Source organism: Nicotiana sylvestris, chromosome 4 (genome assembly GCF_000393655.2).
Source record: "Nicotiana sylvestris chromosome 4, ASM39365v2, whole genome shotgun sequence".
NCBI classification, from domain to species: Eukaryota; Viridiplantae; Streptophyta; class Magnoliopsida; order Solanales; family Solanaceae; genus Nicotiana; species Nicotiana sylvestris.
In genome coordinates, this window is record NC_091060.1 from 171,173,518 (window position 1) to 171,181,733 (window position 8,216).

At 37.1% G+C, this 8,216-nt stretch overlaps 1 pseudogene; it reads right to left on the minus strand.

Moving 5' to 3' along the window:
- Positions 1–702: 702 nt before the first annotated feature.
- LOC104219967 (2-oxoglutarate and iron-dependent oxygenase domain-containing protein CP2-like) lies at positions 703–7,955 on the minus strand (annotated as a pseudogene).
- Between the last annotated feature and the right edge of the window lie 261 nt (positions 7,956–8,216).

Genomic DNA, 8,216 nt, shown 5'->3' on the forward strand with positions numbered 1-8,216 from the left:
CTAAGCTTGGTAATCCTACTCGGCTCTCCTTCCCTTACTGCGCTGCTCCCTTGTCTCGCGTGGGTTGGATTCTCCCTTCGTGCTTCTTTTGGTGGGTGATTGTGTTTCTTGGCTTTGATCTAGGAGAAACTAGGAATTTTCACTTAGAAATATCCACAGACGGCGCCAAATTGTTTGACTCAAAAGATATTAAAACCTTTTTGAACAAATCAATTAAAGATGAAGGGGTAAATCTTAGTGAGACATAATTAATTCCAGATCAAAAATTTAACAACAATGATTGCACATGAGATGAAAGAAATATGATTGATCTTATTAGGATTCAACGTTGTGTCTCTCCTCAATCAATGAGGAAGTAGGCTTACATATTTTCTTCGAGTTCATTTCTTCTTTTTCTAGAATACAAGAAGAGAGCTTTTTGTTTTCTCTTAGAGAGATCGCTGAAGCGCCCCCTATGGAGAGAGCTCTCCCTGGCTATATATAGTCAGGGTATCCTTGCCATTTGCTTGACTCGACATCTTCTACCCGCTAATGTGTCTTGATCATGATTTTAGGCGTTATTCTTACCGATTTATCGGATGTCATAGAGGAGAAATGGAGTGGGCTCTGTTGATTTTCACTGCCCAGTTATTGAGGCGGGGCGTCGGTCAACTTGGTCGTGACGGTCATATTTTGACCAATACAGTTATGAAATATTCTCCATCAGCGCAGCACCTGAAAACGGATTAGAAGAACGATTTAAGTACATTACCTAATGATTACTAGTACTATTTGCCAGTAGTCACACAAAACAAAAAATATGACAATACTAGGAACCTACCATTTTGAAAGCAGAAATTGCTTGCCTTCTCTTTTCCTCCTTCTCAGACTTGCACATCACACACCATCCAGAAAGATCAGTCCTGTACTTACTCAAATCTCTGAAAACGGAACTGTAAAATTAAAGTAATTGTAATTAGCGAACAGTAGTATTAGTATAATATATGAACGTGTAAGTCAAGGGAATTTACCTTCTGCACAATAGCAACATGTTGATCCTCTGCCCAGATGTGGTAGCTCTAGCACCTCGCCTATGGCGACCACAATGAAGGATCGCGCGTCCCACGACATGCGAATTAGGGGTGTGCATTCGAATCGGTTTATCGATAAATCGAATCGATTATTTGTTATTGGTTTATCGATATCGGTTTATCGGTTTATTGATTTATCGATTTCGATTTCGATTTTGAAATTTTCCTTATCGATTTATCGATTTCGATTTCGATTTTGTCATTTTTGGTTATCGGTTTATCGATAAACCGATAAGATATACTAAAAAGACAAAAAAAAAATTACACTTATTCTATAATACCCTTTCCTTTATCCTAGATCCCTAACCCTATTATTTTCTCTACCACATCTAAGGAATGATCATATTTAAAACTTAATGGATTGAAGTTCAAATTAATGGAAAACAGAATTAGCCGTGATGATGTATTTTTTTTTATATACCGTTGGAGTGTTGGTGGCATACATTTGATCTCTTACTTTAATTTCGTTGCATGTGCTTATTAACACAATTTTTATGTTATAAACGATGTTCGTCTTATTTTAGCTTCTTTTTGTCCATATTAGTTAGGCGTGTTTATAACGATATACTTTCCGTCGAATCCCGCAAATTTTCTTATTGGTGTAATCGATAACCGAATCGATAAGCCCCAAAAATTGATAAATCGAAATCGAAAAAACCGAAACCTTATTGAAACGATAACGATAAGCATATGTACAAATCAATAATCGATAAGTAATTATAGATAAATGTCAAAATTGAATTGATAAATCGAATGCACACCCCTAATTGCGAATATTCAAATATCTCTTGTTGAAACAATTATTGTGCACCCGATTACTAATGGAGTATGACTTTTTCACCAAAATATAGAGGGATTCTAAGGAATTATCAATCATCTTGAGAATACAAATTGAACTATTTATAATTATCTCAGGTTGTGCTTCAATGTTGACATGCTCCTCACACCGCACACCTCGGAAGAATAAGTCTCCACTGTGAACTGCTTTCCTAAGCACACGTTCAAGATGAAGTCAGCATCGTGAACATGGAAACTTGAGGAAAAATTAAAATCAACAGATTTTTAAGTATTATAGTGCTCAATGTTGTGCCAAAGTCCCATATCAGTGAAGTACCAATTTTGGTTGGTACTTCACCCTATAAAAGGAGGCTTAATGTTTAGGATTTAAACACACCTCTCATTTTCCTTCTCATTTTCTTAAGGCATTTGTATCTTCTCTCTTTAGTATTATTTCACTTGTATTTTGGATTGGAAAAAAATATTGATTGTGTCCGAGGAAGTAGGCAAAATTGGCCGGACCTCGTAAATTCTTGTGTTCCTTTTATTGTTGTATTATTGTCTTATTTATTATTTAGTGGCTGTCATAATTTTGGGTATAGTAGTTGTGACTCATTCACACTATATACATTTGGCTTCCGCAACAATTGGTATCAGAGCCAAGGTTCTGTTTAAGTATGCTCTGTGGTTGCAACATAGTATGATCTTCCACATCAGAAAAGATTTATATTGGTATCAGAGCCAAGGTTCTGTCTAAGTATGCTCTGTGGTGGCAGCATAGTCTGATCTTCCGCATCAGAAAAGATTTATCTTGGTAACTGGGTCAAGGTTCTGTCTGAGTATGCTCTGTGGTTGCAGCTTAGTCTGATCTTCCACACCAGAAATGAAATAATCTTGATTTGTGTCGTCAGCTATTAAATAATGTTTGTGTCAAAATGGGAGACAATAAACAAGAAGAATCTATATCAAGTGTCAATAATACGTCATCGTTGGCATCTTCGCTTATGACAAGAATTGTGTCAAATGCAAAATTTGTGGTAAAAATTTTTGACGGGTTAGGACATTTTGGGATGTGGCAATGGGAGGTTCTAGATGTCCTTTTTCAACAAGGGCTAGATCTTCCCATTGAAGAAAAGAAACCAGATGTTATTGAAGAAAAAGATTAGAAAATTATCAATGTGTTGTTTGCGGTACCATTCGATCCTACCTTGCTAGAGAGCAGAAATATTCATACACAAAGGAAACTTCTGCAAGTAAATTATTGAAAGCACTGGAGGATAAATTTTTGAAGAAAAATAGTCAAAATAAATTGTACATGAAGAAGAGACTGTTTTGCTTCACCTATTTTCCTGGTACCACAATGAATGAACATATCACCAGTTTCAATAAGTTGGTCACAAATTTGCAAAATATGGATGCAACTTTTGATGATGGTGACTTGGCCTTGATGTTGTTGGGGTCACTTCCTAAAGAGTACGAACATCTTGAAACTACTCTACTCCATGGAAATGATGAAGTTTCTTTCAGAGAAGTTTGTACAACTATGAACAAAGAAAGGGAGAAAAACAGAAGGGCGGAGAAGGAGAAGCACTGGTTGTGAGTGGTCGTCCTCAAAATCAAACGAGGACAAAGAAGGGAAGATCCAAGTCAAGATCTAGACCCAACAAAGATGAATGTGTTTTTTGTCGAGAAAAGAGGCACTGGAAGAATGACTGTCGGAAGTTGGAGAATAAGGCCAAACATAACAATGGAAAGGCCATTATAGATTCAAATGTAGCTGATTGTGATGATTCAGACTTCTCATTAGTTACAACAGAGTCATCAACATCATCAGACATATGGTTGATGGACTCGGCTTGTAGCTATCATATGTGTCCCAACAGGGACTGGTTCGTGGATTTTCAAGAAGGAGAATATGGAGTCATCCACACAGCAGACAATAGCCCTCTTACCTCATATGGCATTGGTTCAATACGATTAAGGAACCATGATGGAATGATCAGAACATTAACAGATGTTCGATATGTACCGGGTTTGAAGAAGAATCTCATCTCTATGGGAGCCCTAGAATCAAAATGGTTCAAAAGCATTGCAGAAAATGGAGTGATGAGAATATGCTCTGGTGCACTAGTGGTAATGAAGGCCAATCGGAAGAACACTAACATGTACCGCTATTGTGGTAGTACAATTATTGGGACAGCGATAGTGACATCTAGTGACGACAAAGAGGCAGAAGCAGCCAGGCTATGGCACATGAGCATGGGACATGCTGGAGAAAAATCCTTGAAAACTCTATCAGATCAAGTTTTGTTAAAAGGAGTAAAGACTTGCAACTTGGAGTTTTGTGAGCATTGTGTCAAAACACTCAGATGTTTGGGGTCCTTCCAAAACACCTTCATTGGGTGGGAAGCACTATTTTGTAACCTTTGTTGATGATTTTTCCCGAAGAGTATGGGTGTATACAATGAAGAGCAAAGATGAAGTGTTGGGAATTTTTCTCAAATGGAAGACGATGGTGGAGAATCAAACAGGCAAGAGGATCAAGTGTATTCGCACAGACAATGGAGGTGAATACAAAAATGATCATTTCAATAAGGTCTGTGAAAATGATGGCATCGTCCGACACTTCACTGTTAGACATACACCACAACAAAATGGAGTGGCAGAACGTATGAACCGGACCTTGCTGGAGAAGGTACGGTGTATGTTGTCCAATGCTGGCTTGGGCAAAGAATTTTGGGCTGAGGCAATTACATATGCATGCCACCTCATTAATCGTCTACCATCTGCTGCTATTGATGGCAAGACACCATTTGAAAAATGGTATGGAAAGCCTGCTGTAGATTATGACTCTTTGCACGTGTTTGGCTCAACTGCATATTATCATGTGACAGAGTCAAAATTGGATCCAAGGGCAAAGAAGGCTATTTTTATGGGAATTACTTCTGGAGTCAAAGGATATCGCTTATGGTGTCCTATGACAAAGAAAGTAATATTCAGCAGGGATGTTACCTTTGATGAATCTGCTATGGTAAATAAGGTAACAGAAGATACCAAACAAAATGAAGGTGCTTCTAAGCAGGTGGAGTTTGAGGGAAAATTTATTTTTCCTAGAGTATATGTCAAAGGTACCATACGCAAATGTTGTTGGTAGCTTGATGTATGCAATGGTTTGCACAAGGCCTGACATTTCACAAGCTGTTGGAGTTATTAGCAGATATATGCACAATCCAGGGAAGGAGCATTGGCAAGCTGTGAAGTGGATTCTACGGTATATTCATAATACTGTAGATGTCGGGTTAGTTTTTGAGCAGGAAGACAATCAGTCTGTAGTTGGATATTGTGACTCAGATTTTGCGGGTGATCTGGACAAACGAAGATCAACTACTGGTTATGTGTTTACTTTTGCAAAGGCACCAGTTAGTTGGAAGTCTACTTTGCAGTCAACAGTTGCTTTGTCTACAACAGAGGCAGAGTACATGGCTATTACAGAGGTTGTGAAAGAGGCAATTTGGCTTCAAGGATTGCTAAAAGAGCTTGGTATTGGACAAAAAAGTATCACAATTTTTTTGTGATAGTCAAAGTGCTATTCAATTAGCGAAGAACCAAGTTTATCATGCAAGGACGAAGAACATTGATGTTCGATATCATTTCGTATGAGAAATCATAGAAGAAGGTGGAGTCACGGTGATGAAAATTCATACTACAGAGAATTCTGCTGATATGCTGTCAAAAGTGGTGACTGCGGTCAAGTTTCAACATTGTTTGGATTTGATCAACATTGTTGAACACTGAAGATCGAAGATAAAAACACAATCAAACTTTGTTATTGAGAGAAAATTGAAGATGTGGAATTTTGCCAAGGTGCAGATTTGTTGTGCCGAAGTCCCACATCGGTGAAGTACCAACCTATAAAAGGAGGCCTAATGTTTAGGATTTAAACACACTTCTCATTTGCCTTCTCATCTTCTTAAGACATTTGTATCTTCTCTTTTTAGTATTATTTCACTTGTATTTTGGAGTGGAATAAAATATTGGTTGTGTCTGAGGAAGTAGGCAAAATTAGCCGAACCTCGTAAATTCTGGTGTTCCTTTTATTGTTGTATTATTGTCTTATTTATTATTTAGTGGCTGTCATAATTTTTGGTATAGTAGTTGTGACTCATTCACACTATATACATTTGGCTTCCACAACGCTCAATGGTCGCATATATAACAAAGTCAATTGATGTAACTACTGATTTTACATACTCAAGTCAACGTCCTTGTCCGTCCCATACTCAACAAAAGCATCATGAGAATCCAGAGTTGATCCACCAAATTCAGCTAAAAAGACTGCACAGTTATGTATCAAAGAATAATTAACATACAACCTCCATCTCTATTTCATAAACTGTTCATATATTTTGCTCTTACCTTCTGAAATGGGACATATAAAATCCTCCATTAACTTGTCAAGCATGTGGTGAAGCCCAAAATCATCGAGACAAGTCGACATTGTGTTTGTAGGTTTGCGACGCTTAACCACAAGGTCTGTCTCACGGATCCAATTTTCAAAATGTTCTACCTAAGCAATTATTATAACTCTATTTGATAAGAAAACAAAAAGGAAAAAAAATTCTGTCAAGCAACAACAAGCATGACAGTACGTACCTCAGCCATCATCATCTCACAAAAAACGTGGCTGAAGCATATCAAATGTAAAAACACCTGGACAGGGTTCAGACATTATACTTCTGTAGCCTTCCTCTGTATTCTGATTGATCGCCTTAAGAAATGAATGGACAAAGAAATCTGTAGGTTGCAGGGTATACAACTCCACGTGTAGAGGCTGAAACTTAAAGGGTATTAAAAAGAAAGAAAATTAACATCGACATAATATTGCAAACGTTTGTCATGTTGAATACCTGATAGTTTGACAGAATTTGTTCCCTTTATTCTTCTTTAAGCTTCTGCATTTTCCATAGAAACACAGTTAAAAACACAAGCATTTAGCAGCCAAAAGGTCCTAAATGACTGGACTACTCTGATTGCATATTAGATAATCAATGTATTTGATCGAATCACAAATTCAAATCAATGCTACAAGCTGTCCTTAGGTTTTAAGTATAGCCTTTCTCTAAATTCATTGCCCTAAGGCCCAAACACATAACAGATCAGGAGAGCATTGACCAACATTCATCAGCGCCTACACAAATCCTAGATCTACTGCACCCACCCCCAGTCAGATTCATCAATTACTCATTACGTATTTATATTATCATAACTCCAACACCAATAACATACGAATTGGGAAAATCATCCTCTTGAGGTTTTATACTCATTGAATAGTATAAAATAGAACCGGAAACATATAAAGCTAAGAGAAATTAATCTATTGAAGCTATGGCCGCCACAATTTATCAAAAACTTGGAATTTAATTTGCGGTAAATCATCTAATTGACTTGACTACTCCGACGGCATATTACAGATAATTAATCTACTTGAACTCGAAAATAGATTCAATTAATACATTGACTATCATAACTCCAACACCAATAACATACGAATTGGGAAAATCATCCTCTTGAGGTCTTATACTCGTTGAATAGTATAAAATAGAACCGGAAACAAATAAAACTAAGAGAAATTAATCTATTGAAGCTATGGCCGCGACATTTTATCAGAAACTCGGAATTTAATTTGTGGTAATTGCGACAGTCATCTAATTGACTTGACTACTCGATCCGACGGCATATTACAGATAATTAATCAACTTGAACTTAAAAGTAAAGTTATTTCTAGCTAGTAATACTTACTTCGCCTTGGTCGGGAAGATACTTGCGTAGGACCGAATTCATGTATTCCGCCTTTTCCTCACGGGAAGCAGTACTTCGTTTTTTGTATGGGAAAAATCGCTGCATTACTTCGTACACCGCAGGACTTTCAACCTCCAACTTCAAGCCGTCATAGGTATCCTCCTCTGGTTCTGCACAGGGATATAGCAGGAGCGATGGAGATGCGGATTGTTTTTCCTTTCCTTTTGTATCTACCTTTTCTTCTACATTTTCCTTAGCTTCTGTATCCTCCTTAGCTTCTGCATCTTCCTTTGCTTTTATATCTTCCATTCCATGGCATTGGAGTGTAAGGGTGAGGACTGTTCTTTCTCCATATTCGACCCGTTTTTAAATGGTTCATTATCCAACCCATTTTTTGATGGCTAATATGGGTGTATAACTGTTTTATTTTAACCATTTTGTCACCTCTAATTTAAATATTTTTATACTGTTAGTGCATGTAACGAGCATAATTGCGTAAATCAATTTTTATAGTTAATACATAGAACTATACTTCTTTTATAAGTGGTTAATTACACTTTTTTATGGAGT